This window comes from Ascaphus truei, chromosome 5, assembly GCF_040206685.1.
Source record: "Ascaphus truei isolate aAscTru1 chromosome 5, aAscTru1.hap1, whole genome shotgun sequence".
In the NCBI taxonomy this organism is placed as follows: Eukaryota; Metazoa; Chordata; class Amphibia; order Anura; family Ascaphidae; genus Ascaphus; species Ascaphus truei.
In genome coordinates this window covers 71703395-71716836 of record NC_134487.1, presented here as the reverse complement: position 1 = coordinate 71716836, position 13442 = coordinate 71703395, and the positions used below count along the sequence as shown (strand labels likewise).

The window sequence follows — 13442 nt, the reverse complement described above, 5'->3', positions numbered from 1 at the left end:
CCCATATTGAAGTCTTGTGCTAGAGTATTAAATTCATTATTAACTATTGTGAAAAACGTGTCTGTGATGGCCTTTAGATTGGGCTGGATAGAATTTGGACTGTGCCTTAAACGGCGTATGTCTTATGGTAGGTCCATTAACTAAATCGGAAGGGATAACTGATGTAGTCAGGGCATCTAAAACAACGGGAGCAGATTCCAACTCACATTTAAGAAAGTGTCTTTTGAGTGTTAAGTTACGCGTAAACTTATGCAGGTCCTTGAATAATTGAAAGGAATTCGGTCCACATGACCGTGAAAAGGTTACACCTCTACCAAGCACATTAATCTGGTCTCGTGTTAGAATGTTGGATGAGAGATTAAAGATTCCCTTTTTTATTGGGGAGATCCTTCTCGATAACTCTTTTCTTTTTGGGACTGGCCCCACCTCTTGTTCCTCGTCTGACAGAGATCTCTTTTTCTGTCTGACTTGAGGAAGATCTTGGGCAGTATCCTTCAATTTCACTTCCTTTTCTAATGGGGGTGCTAATCTCGTTTTGACTAATTCTAAAAAAGAAGGGGATGAACGATCTGGAGAACGGGAGTAAATCTGAGGATGAAACCTTGGGAGAATGTGAGTAAGACTCTGTCCTCGTAGTGGTGTATTCTTTTGTATTTTTAGGTGGATAGGGATTGGATCTAAAGTTAGGTTTATAATCCCTGATATAGTTTTTACCTCTATAATTGGGGTTACAAACGTGAAAACATAATATTTACTCCCGTTCTCCAGCTCGTTCATCCCCTTCTTTTTTAGAATTGGTGAAAACGAGATTAGCACCCCCATTAGAAGAGGAAGTGAAATTGAGGGATACTGCCCAAGATCTTCCTCAAGTCAGACAGAAAAAAAGATCTCTGTCAGACGAGGAACAAGAGGTGGGGCCAGTCTCAAAAAGAAAAGAGAGTTATCGAGAAGCATCTCCCCAATAAAAAAGAGAATCTTTAATCTCTCATCCAACATTCTAACACGAGACCAGATTAATGTGCTTGGTAGAGGTTTAACCTTTTCACGGTCATGTGGACCAAATTCCTTTCAATTATTCAAGGACCTGCATAAGTTTACGTGTAACTTAACACTCAAAAGACACTTTCTTAAATGTGAGATGGAATCTGCTCCCGTTGTTTTAGATGCCCAGAGTACATCAGTTATCCCTTCAGATTTAGTTAATGGACCTACCATAAGACATATGCTGTTTAAGGCACAGTCCAAATTCTATCCAGCCCAATCTAAAGGCCATTACATAGACACGTTTTGCACAATAGTTAATAATGAATTTAATACTCCTAGCACAAGACTTCAATATGGGTAAAATCAGACAAAATCTAAATATGAAAGAAAATCTAGCGCTTAAAATGCTTAGAGATAATAAAGAATTGATCATTAGGCAAGCAGATAAAGGGGGAGGAGTTGTACTGCAGAATCGCAGTGACTATGAGAAGGAGGCCCACAGATTATTACAGGATACCTCCTACAAAAAATTGAGTAAGGACCCCACTTTGGAGTTTCTAGCTCTGCTAAAAGTGCTCTTAGAGGAAGCTGTCTCCCTATCTGTTATTACGAATGTTGAATTGTTATTTCTTTATTCAGATTTCCCCAGAATACCCATATTCTATCATTTACCAAAAATGCATAAATCCATTGTTGACCCCCCAGGAAGATCCATTGGGTCAGGGATTCAGTCTTTAACCGCCAATGTGTCCCAATATGTCGACTTTTTTTTCTCCAATTTTATGTAGTCCAACCACCTTCTTACTTTAAAGATTCTACTGCAGTGCGGACCCTTTTTCAATCCTTCGAATGGAAAAGTAGCTATAGATGGTTGACCTGCGATATACAGGCATTATACATGCATCCCCCACACAAGGTTTAGATGCTGTCAACTCCTGTATGAAACTGGATCCAACATTACATTCCCTTAATAGGGAATTTATTCTCAAATCAAGTGAATTTATACTAAAACATAACTACTTTATGTTTCTCGCAGACTTCTACATACAGGTTTGCGGAACAGCTATGGGTACTCTGTTTGCCCCTAGTTTCGCAAACCTGTATGTGGGAGACTGGGAGAATAAATACATTTGGGCTAATAACCTGTTTATCAGTAACATCATCATGTGGCGACGCTACATAGGACATCATCTATGTGTGTGGGATGGGGACCTTGAATCAGTCAACCAATTTATGTCCTTTATCAACAACAATGAACACAATTTAATTTTCACACATCATATTGTTACTATAGCTATTGACTACTTGGATCTTAGATTGTTTTCTACACCTGAAGGTGAAGTGTTAACTGAGACATTTTTCATAGAAGTAGACACTAACAACTTATTGATGGCCACGACTAACCATAAAAATTCATGGATAAGAAATATTTCAGGTGGCTAATTCATGAGGTTGAAGAGAAACTGCAGTTGTTATGAGACCTTTGTCAGACAAGCTGATAAGCTTTTCAGTCGCTTTGTAGAAAGGGGTTATAACCCTGAACATTTAAGGAGGGAATTAGAAAGAGTTCAACTTATGGATAGAAGTGAACTTTAAATTCAGAGAGATAAGAAAATATGTAAGAAAGACACGAAAAAGGTGGACGTGGCCTTTGTCACTAATTTATAATTCAGTGCATAAAAGCATAGAACGGATTGTCTCTAAACATTGGGCCATTCTATGTAATGACCCAATTTTGAGTAACAACCCAGTTAACCAACTTAGGGGCTTATGCAGAGAGGAACGTTATTTAATGTGAAAACGGCAGGAAAATAGCCACAGAATTGGAGTAAGTTATGGGCGTATGCTGAAAGCTGCGTTACCTCTTTTTTCTGATAAGATTCAAAATTGCCAAGTTTTTCTGGCTACATTGAACTCGCTATAATATAGGGCAGAATGGCGAGTTGCAGTGCATCTATGCTACCTGCATACCACACTATTTTAACATGGCGAATTTACCAATGTCGCCACGTGTTTGGCAATTTTTAAAGTAAAGAAACCTGCTGTGGCGAATTTTATGAATCTCTCCATGTTCTATGCAGGACAAGCTTCTCTGGTGCGTATATTCGCCAAAAGATGGCGCTATTTCCCTTCTCTATCCTCTCTGCATAAGCCCCCAAGATTCATATATAGAAAAGCTAGTAACCTAAAGAATACCCTAGCTCCAAGTGACATCGGTCAACAAATTTGTTCATTAAATAATAACAGGTGGTTTGGTACAAAATCAATGGGTAACTTTATTTGTGGAAAATGTTCTATCTGTAAGTTCATGCATCCGAATCGTAAAACATTTGTTTCTCAACTATCTAAGGAGGTCTTCACTAATGAGGACTTCATTACGTACAATTCTGTGTTTATTTTCTATCTTCTTGAATGTACCTGTGGGCTCTATTATGTTGGTAGGACCAAACGCAATCTAAAAATTCGTATACAAGAACACATCCGAAATATTAAGAATGGGTTTGAAAAACATAGTGTATCGCGGCACTTCCTATTACAGAACCAAAAAGACTCTTCTTTTCTAACTTTTAAGGGCATTAAACGTGTATCATGCAATAGGAGGGGAGGGGATAGACTTAAGGCTTTATCCGCCCAAGAATCCTATTGGATTCACAAATTAGACTGTATGGCCCCCAAAGGGTTAAATGAAGACCTAGATGTCTGGGCTTTTTATTAAGCCATTTGCTATCTGTTGTATTGTGCAATCTCTAGCTCTCCTAATGACTTGGCTCCATTGAACAAGCATAAATCTATTGATGTAATTTGATATTATGATGTATTCTCTAACTACTTGTTTTTTCTCTTGTTTTTTTTTTCTTTTTACAGATTATGAATGTATTATATTAAAGTTGTATTGTTTATATTATGTGTTTATCTGTTTAATTCGCTATCATGCCCCAGTGACTATTGAGGCACATCTAATTGGTCAGCTAATTAAGACCTGGAGCCAATGTGGGAGGATGTGCGTGTGTATAGTGCCCCTGGGTAATGACAATGAATTTATCCCTTAAGAAGTAGCACCTCATTGCTACAAAACGCGTAGGATTATTCTTTGTTTTTTTGTTTTTATTGGTACCTTTTATATTTCCTTAACAGTCCTGTAACAACCCCACAAGGTAGTTATCAGACCAGTAATATTCTGTGCATTTTATTCTCACGCGACACCGCTCGGGTGTATACTGTGGTAGTCACGCCCTCAGTGTGACGTCACATGGATGCGCGGACACTTTGAGTGGTGAATCGTCATCTCTAGCCGCCGGCCATCTTGGCCTGAGACGCGAACACTTCCCTGTGTTCCCCCTGCTAACGACGCATTGGCGTATGATTATAGAGACTTTCCTGCATTACACACATAGTGTGTTTAACTCGACCGAGGACTCTTTATATCAACGCCGTGTGTGAGATCCAGACGACAACGGAGTGCCCTCTACATGTGATCCCCAGGCGACCTGGATGCTTGCTACAAGCTGCAGTCACCGTGAGAGACCCAGATGACATCTGGAAACTGTAGAGGACTACTCACCAGAGGGACCTCCTTCTACTGCCCACCCTGATGCCAGCTGTGTAATGTTACACGTATATGGGAATGTTCTTTTATATTGATGTACGCAGAATACTTACCCCCTTTTTTATACTAAAACACGTTTTTGAATTTACTTCACTATTTGTGTTTTGCGCTTTTTTCTTGTCTTTTATCTCTAGTTCGTGGGAGTGCCGAGCCACTCTTTAATCATAGCAGCATACGCCAATTTACCTACAGTTTTGTATGGTTTCATATATTTATATATTTTTTCACTATCTCTTCACAATAGGGTTGTGTCCAATATCGTTTGCATAGTCCAATATCGTTTGCATAGTCCAATACAATATAGGGGTTGACAATATTGTTGTTTCACTGATTTACACTGTTTTTTAACACAATTAAGTTGTTTTTTGGGTTGCGCAGTTATTCTTTTTCACTATCCAGTAATATAGGAGACTTGAATGCAGGCTATGATATTCATAAACAATTTCTTTAGCGCTGCCCTGTAAATGGTGAGCATAAATGGTTAAAGGGGCTCCTGGTCAACAGGATCCTGTAAAGCTGCAATACAGTGCACAACCCATGTTAACAGGTGTCCACATGACAGCAGCTACCAGGAGCATTGATCCCCCATTGTAATTTTCACCATAAATAATTATGGACAGGCTATTATATACAACAATGAAAAGAAAAAAAGTGCGCAGCTAATTGTTGAACAATATTAAATCTACTATTAAATATCAAGTGAATTGAAATATTAACCTCAACTTAAGAGGGTAAAAACATACAATAACCGTGTATACAGTGAGGCAGCTGCAGCTGTAAGGGGTCAGGGTGGCTCAACACTCCGACAGACACTAGAATAGACAAGAAACAAAAACAGCGCAAAAGCACATGTGAAGTATATCAAAATATTTTTGTTTGGTATAAAAGGTGAGTATTCAGCGTACATCAGGTATAAAGAACATTCGCATTGAGTGCATATAGCACAACTGGCTACCACACTGAAGAGGTATCAAGGAACGCTGGCGGTCTCAGTTGGAACAATTCATGGAAATAGCTGCAAGTCCTTATTGGCGGGAACTGCTGAAGCCTCGTTGGTCCGGTGATGTCGGTCAACAAGGGAGTACTCTCCTCCAGGAAGCCGGCAAGTGCAGACACGTTGTGAGATCGCGTCATTGTCAGATGCCGTCACAGTGCCACAGATGCTAGTCGCCGTCGGATGACGTCACAGCGCCAAAGATGATAGTCTCTTCCGCGTTAGTATTATGCGGTTCAGTCCAAAACAGGAATAGAGTCCCGATCTCACAAAAGCAACGCGAGAACGGCTAAAAATCAGTGGTACTTCCACCAAATGCAGGGGTTAAAGTCGTAGCATTAGAAACGTTTGTCCTATGCGTTTCGTAGCTAGCGCTACTTCGAAGTGGCCTTACCTATGATCTTACGACTGGGACGGATGCATGCCATGGAGCAGGGTCCACCCCCAACAAGCAACACCAGAGGGTGAGCCGGTAGTGTAAGTATACACTTTATACATAGGATGTTCTGAAGTGTGGAGGATACGTGGAGCCACAGGAGAATTTGGAAGCCCGCCCAGAGAGGGACCGCCGGATAGAGTAGAAGCTCACCAGACAGGTTAGAAGGCTCTTTCCCTGATATGTTGGAGCTCGCTACCACACATTTTCTTTATTCATAAGTGTAGGGACACCTGAGATGTTTAAGACTGCTTATTATACCAAAGGGGACTGGAACCCTGCTCATATCATGCTATTGATTGCTTCACAGCACCACTAAAAAAGTATTAGGAGCACCCAATTAGGAAGTTTCCCTTACCTACCTTATTTTTGAAGGTTGCTGCTGTCCCACATCACTATGAATTTTCAATAAAGGACTTATTTTTTGCAAGACCTGCTCTTTTCATTACTGCTGTGCGCTGGACACCCTGGCTTTGGATACCTTATTTTTTTAAGCTGTCTCATAGAGAGAGCCTGGCCAGATATCATCCAATAGGAAATCGGCATGTTAGAGATGACGTCACTGTGGGGGCTCGTTTGTTTGGGCTTACCTCATTGGCTAGGTATAATCCAGTCAGTAACACAGCCGATTGGGAGATAGTGGGTTTTTTTTCAGTCTGATTATTCTTGCTCAAGTCAGGCACGACTCGGATATAGGCACAATGTTTACCTGATTGTGAGAGGAGCACATAATTGAATACAGAGTCCTTAGGGGGTTTAAAGGTCATAATTCCATGTCTCAGACAGTAGAACTTGAACACACAGATCAAATCATAGGCGCAAAAAGAACAGTACGATATCAGTCCCGTATAAGTGTGAAAATCAGTCCTGTTATTCACGTTGATGGCTTTAAACTTTCCTCTCCTCCAAACATTGTTTTCTGTGGATATAAAAGGAACAGATAATTGTGCAGTACCTTTGTTGAGATGCCTGCTACACCCCAACAGGTGCCTACTTGCAGGAGTGGAGTGGATCACTGGCACAAAATGAATATCTTTTAATCTCCCTTGCACTTGACCGGATCCGTATTCACATCCAAAGTCTCCAACAATGCGGTATTACCCAAAAGAAAATTACATTAAAAGTACCTAGTGTAGTGCTGATTAAAACATTTATTAATACATACACATTGTGAATGTGTTTTGTTTTTTTGTTTTTTTTAAAGAGTGCTCACCACAACCAAGACGGGACTGCAAGGCTAAGGTGGGGATGTTGGTAACCACCGACCTACAGCTGGGCAGCCACGTCCGGAGTGCAGAGTGGTAGTCGTGTAGCTGGGTCAGGGTAGGAGAAGTCAGGTACTTGCCGTGGTCTATAATTGGAGAGTGCCGGGATCCAGGGGTATAGAAGGTAGAAGTCCAAATGCTCGCCGAGGTCAAGGGTCAGAGAGGCGGAGGTCCAGATACAAGCAAGAACAGGATAAGCAAGACAGCAGCAGGGAAGCAAGGTGTTTCAGGCAAACTAGTACACAAACAGATTTATGCTCAGCGAGTTTGCAGCAGGGCTGACTGAGCATTTAAAGGACAGGTAGCCACAGAAACACTGAAGCTTTGGTGCTGGGGATGTAGCGCTTCAGCACAGGAGCCTACCAAGGTAGGCCAGGCAAAGATGTTTGTAGCAAGCACAGGTTACCAGGAAACACTGATTCCAGAATTATGTTCCTCCACTTCCTGATGGAAGGGCTGAACCTTAATAGCACGGGCAGCCAATAGGGACAGAACTGCATAGCAGGCTGCATGAAGCAGACTGCAGTGTAAGTTCAGAACCAGGTGATTCCAATTGCAGAGTACAGGGAGGGCTTTGCCTGGAAGCTCTATAGCCCTGTAAGGGAGAGTTCCAGCCAAAGCCAGGACCGAACCCTTACAGTATCTACCGCTTCAGGAGAGACCTGCAGGCGAACAGGAACAGGCTCACTCTGTGATTTAGGTGACATGGAATTGTTTCTGAACTTACTGGGACAGGTAGTAGACCTGCGGCAAGGGTGTTTGTTCAAATAAACTCACCTGGATATAGGGGATAGTTGTCCAGTTGGATTGAAGGTTTCGTGGGTCGTCTCTAACACAATCCTCACGTTTTAGGATCACCGTATTACCCCCCTTATCCAACGGTTTTATGATGATACAGCTGATCCCCCGTTATAACGCGGTGCTCGGGGTCCACATAATGAGACCACGTTATAACGCGGTGCTCGGGGTCCACATACTGCTGCGGCCGAGTTTATTCGAGCATTTGCCCGTTCTCGGCCGCAGCAGTAACCTGGCGCGCGCCGGAGGGTGCCGGGCGCGCGCCGAAGCAGCGGAGGAGTGCCCTCCGATCGGGGCTTTCTTCCTCCCGCTGCCGGGTCCCCCGGAACCCCCTGCCGCCATCCCCCACATCGCGGGGGAGCCCTGGACGCGCGTGCAGGGGGTGCAGGCACCCGATGACGCGTGGCCGCGCATCGGTGACGCGCGGCACGCCGAGGGGATGCCACTAGCAAGCCGGGAAATCTCCCGGCTTGCGGAACCGGCCGCACTTCAATAAAACGTGTCGCCAGTGTAATGAGACCACGTTATAACCGGGATCGTGAAATTGCCGCCACAATCAGCAAGGACTTACCCGGCATCTGCAGATCTCTCTTCTCACTGCTGCATCCACGTGCGCGGCTTTCAATTTGACTTTTGTGCGCAGAGGAGGGTCACATGACCCTTCTCTGACCAAGGACAGCCCAAGAGGGATGTCTTGTGGAAAAGCTACAATGTAACTGGCACTACCAAGGATCTCAACCACTACAGATACCTGCGGAACATGTGCGCATGGCATGCAAAAGCACAATATTACTCTGACAATCTCCAGAATACATCAAACCCAGCTAACTTCTGGAAGGTTATCGACAATATATTCCAGCCTTCTAACCATCAACAACCAAGTAATATCACTAAGGGGGATATTACTTTGACAAACCCCACTGACATTGCAAATGTATTCAATGATTACATTGTGGAGTGTGCTACTAACTTATTAGCGAAACGCAATCCAAACCACAAATATGAATCTAATCCTGGGAGTAGCCCTATAGCCCCACCCTCTCCAAACACTGCCCACAATTTTGAATTTGGCCCTGTATCAAAAGAGGAGATTACACAAGCGATCCTCAAATTAAAACTAAGCAACCAATGTGGACCTGACCTACTACAATCTAAGTTTCTATAACTTGGTGCCCCAGCCATTGCCAAACCAATTGCTTCCATAGTTAACTCTATCCTGTCTGCAGGCCATATCCCTAAGATCTGGAAAACTGCCAGAGTTGTTCCAATCTTCAAAAGTGGGGACAAAAACACTGTCTCAAACTACAGGCCAATCTCTCTTCTCCCAATACTATCCAAAGTCATAGGAAAATGTGTCCACTCCCAATTAAGCAATTACTATACCAAAACAAATTTCCCTAGCCAATTCCAATCTGGCTTTCACCCCAAACACTCCACCGTACCTACCCTGCTAAAAGTTTGTGTGAGGATTCAGGGATCGCGGCGTCCGCGCCCTGGTGCCTCTTCACCTGCGTTAATCCCCGCTGCCGTGGCGCGCGCTCCTCGCTGGCGTCACTCACCTCCGGTGGCTCTGGTGGTTCCCCACCGTCCTCTTCGTCCTCGGGCTCATGCGGGATCTTCATGCTCTCACGAGGTCGCCATGTTTTCCGGCCGCGCGCCTGAACAGCGCGCGCCGGGTGAAGATAATTTATTCACTGCTCTTTCAGTGAAAACCCGCCTCCAGCACACTAATAGGACCTCCTGCCAAAACAAGAGTCCTCACCTGCCTGCCAATCAAAGGGACCTATCCAGGATGGCTCCACGCATTCCTCCAGGCCTGCCTCCACCTCTGATTGGTCAGCCACACTTTATAATGCCTGTCCATTCTCTCACTCATTGCTCGACATAGTTTCCACTAGGACACTACTTTGGCATTCTCTCTCTCATTCTCTCAGGTTACGACTTGGCTTGGCGGAAGTCTATCTCTGGCTCTTGACCCCTGCTTGGACAACGACCTTCCAGAATTTTCCAATCCCTGACCTTGGCTAAACGGCAACGACGACGGCACTTCTACACCGGTACCGGCAAGTATTGCTAGCTAAACATCACCTGGCCTGGCAACGCCTAAATCACCACACTCCGGACACGCTCCTTTTTCTGCGGGTGCGTGCCCATATACGTTCCTCACCTCAGTAGAAGGGACGGGTCTGGTCTGCGGGCAGCACCGGCGTTAACAGTTTGCAATGAAACCCAGTGTGGAATGGAATGGGGACAACTCACTGGTGCAATATTCCTTGATTTTGCAACGGCTTTAGATACTGTTGATCATGCTATCCTGCTTAACAAACTCCAGAGCTCTGGAATAGGGAAGCATGCTTTTAAACTGGTTTCAGTCCTACCTATCAGGTAGATCCTAACATGTGTCCATCTCTGGCTCTAACGGCAACCCCCTCGATATCACCTGTGGTGTCCTGCAAGGCTCTGTTCTGGGGCCCCTACTCTTCCCAGTTTTCATCAATGATCTTCCCACAGCTTGTAAGGAAGCTTCAATACACATGTATGCAGAAGACACAATCCTATATGCACAAAGCCATAGCCTCTCCGACCTTGAACACATACTTCAGTCTGACTTTTTGAGACTTGAAAGCTGGATTTCCCAAAACAAACTGTTTTTAAACACTAACAAGACTGTAACAATGGTATTTGGAACCAAGACCAAATTTTCAAGCTTCCAGTGACTGAGCTCCTGATCAGAACCAACGCTAACACCACCCTAACTCCTGTTACTAGTTTTAAATACCTGGGCATATGGTTTGACTCCCACTTAACATTCGGGATGCACATTGATACCCTGACATCCAAAACCTATGCCAAACTAGGTGTACTAGAAGCTTCTGCCTCCTTCATCAGGGGTAAAATTGAAATTAAATTTTACCCCTGAGGAAGGAGGCGGATCTTCCGAAACGTGTTGGGTGGTCCCTGATATCCCTGCGTTGCCATCTGCTGCCGTTACCCACTGCTAACCCTGTCGTGCGGCTGCTCCCCTAAAAGCATCTTTTGAATTTGCCGCCATTGGACTACACGCGACCGCGAGGAGCAGGCGAATCTGCAGCTCCATCTGTCCTGTGCCGGGCGCTTCTGCGCATGTACGAACTGCTAAGGACAGAAGCAGGACATTCAGTCAGCGTTCCCTGCCCCTGCGACTGCGTGGATGAATGCTTCCTCCATAGCTGACAACTCTAAAACGTGGCAGACGCTGGAGAAAGGTGTGGGAGCTGTGCCAGCTACTATGAGAGGGGATACTCTCTAAATATCCACTGTTGTATACCATCTTGGCTCCGGTAAGCGGGCAATTCGGCCAGATATCGTTTGGAACCTTTACCTTGTCATAATTGTCATGTATGTTTTTATAATATATTAAATATATCTTTTTAGTCTACTGTGTGTTTCAGCAACATTGTTAGTCTTTGTTTGTTTGTTGTTTTAGTGTTAAACAGTATTGTACTATGTTTTTCTTTTTCTTATTTTATCCTTGATCACCGTCTGCTGAGATCATCATTGAATTATCCTATCATCATCCGGTTGTATATTTATTTATTTATTTATACATATTTGTTTAGCGCCATTGATACCATTTCAGTACCACTTCTTTTTACCAGCCTCAGTATGTCTCTAACTCTATTCATATATCTCCATCTCTCCTTCCTTCCCCACTTCTCCGTTCACATGAACTCCTTTCTTACCTGCGTCCTCTCACTCCACACAGCTATATCCCCTGCACTAAAAAACACCCCTACAAATCATCCTCACACATCCTCTTTCTATCCATGCTTCTGCTCCTTGCTTCTGGGGATATCTCCCAATCCTGGTCCCTGCCTTATTCATACATGCGCTCGTCCTCGCCTGCCAATTGCAAACTCTACTCCCTCTGGTGTCAACCCCTCCAACCTCATACCCATCCCCTGCCACCCTCCCTCCTCTCTCCCTTTCTCCTGTGCCCTTTGGAATGCTCGCTCCCTTTCTAACAAGTTCCTCTCTGTACATGACTTTTTTCTCTCTCACTCTCTGCTTCTATTTGCTATAACTGAGACCTGGCTCACTCAGTATGACACTGCTCTGGAAGCTGCCCTCTCCTATGGTGGCCTTTCCTTCTCCCACACTCTGCGCACTGATGGCAGGGGTGGAGGCGTGGGGCTCCTGCTCTCCCCCCCTCTGCCGTTACCACACCCATCCTATTCCTCCACCTCTTGCTTTTCCCTCCTTTGAGGCTCACACTGTCCAGATCTTCTCTCGTCTCCCTGTCCATGTGGCTGTCATCTATCGCCCGCTTACCTCTACTCATCCCCCTTCTGCCTTTCTCACTTTGAATCCTGGCTCTCTTTCTTTCTCTCCTCAGACTCCCCTGTTCTTCTCCTTGGAGACTTCAATTGCCACATTGATGACCCCTCTCTCCCCTGGGCTTCCCACTTTCTTTCTCTAACCTCTTCTTTTGGCCTTAAACAGTGGACTGCAGCCAGCACCCACAAGGTTGTTCACTACTTAGACCTGGTTTTCACTAAAAACTTCTCTCTCTCTCCAATTTCTCCATTTCCACTTTTCCTCTCTCTGACCATCATCTCATCTCATTCTCTCTATCTTGCTTCTCCCCTTCTCCACCTCCATCTACCCCCCGGTTCTGCAGAAACCTGCGCTCTATTCACTTACCTGACTTTGAGTCCACTTTGCGCTCCTCCCTCTCCTCTCTCAGCTCTGCGACAGACCCTGACAACCTGGTCAGGAACTACAACTCTGTCTTGTCCTCCTCTCTTGATCTACATGCCCCGATTTCTCTCTGCCGCACTCGCCCTTCTAACCCTTGACCCTGGCGAAATTCCCACTCGTTCCTCTGAACGCCTCTGGAGGAAGTCTCACACTCTCGCAGACTTCCTTCACTACAAATTTATGCTATCCTGTTTCAACTTTGCCCTCTCGCAAGCTCACAAGCCTACTTTTCTTCACTAATCAACATGCACAAGTCTAACCCACGCCGACTGTTCTCTGTCTTTGATACTCTACTCAAACCACCCTCAGCTGCCTCTCCTTCCTCCATATCCGCTCAGGACTTTGCTGACTATTTTAAGGAAAAGGTGTAATCCATACAGCAGAACATCCCCTCTGTTTCTCCCTCCCATCCTACACTTCTTCCTAACTCTCCTCCTGCCTTCCTTGACTCTTTTTCCGCTGTCTCAGAGGAGGATGTGTCGCTGTTGATCGCCTCTTCTCCCTCTACCCTTGCCCTCTTGACCCCATTCCCTCCCATCTCCTAAAACCTCTTGCTCCTACTATAATCCCTACGCTCACACACATTTTTAACTCCTCCCTCTGCTCTGGAACCTTTCC

At 44.6% G+C, this 13442-nt stretch overlaps 1 long non-coding RNA gene across 4 annotated transcripts in view; it reads left to right on the top strand.

Annotated features, from left to right (window-relative positions):
- The window catches only part of LOC142495069 (uncharacterized), a 76575-nt gene that overhangs the window by 17223 nt on the left and 45910 nt on the right, over positions 1–13442 (top strand). The gene's annotated exons all lie outside the window — the stretch shown is intronic.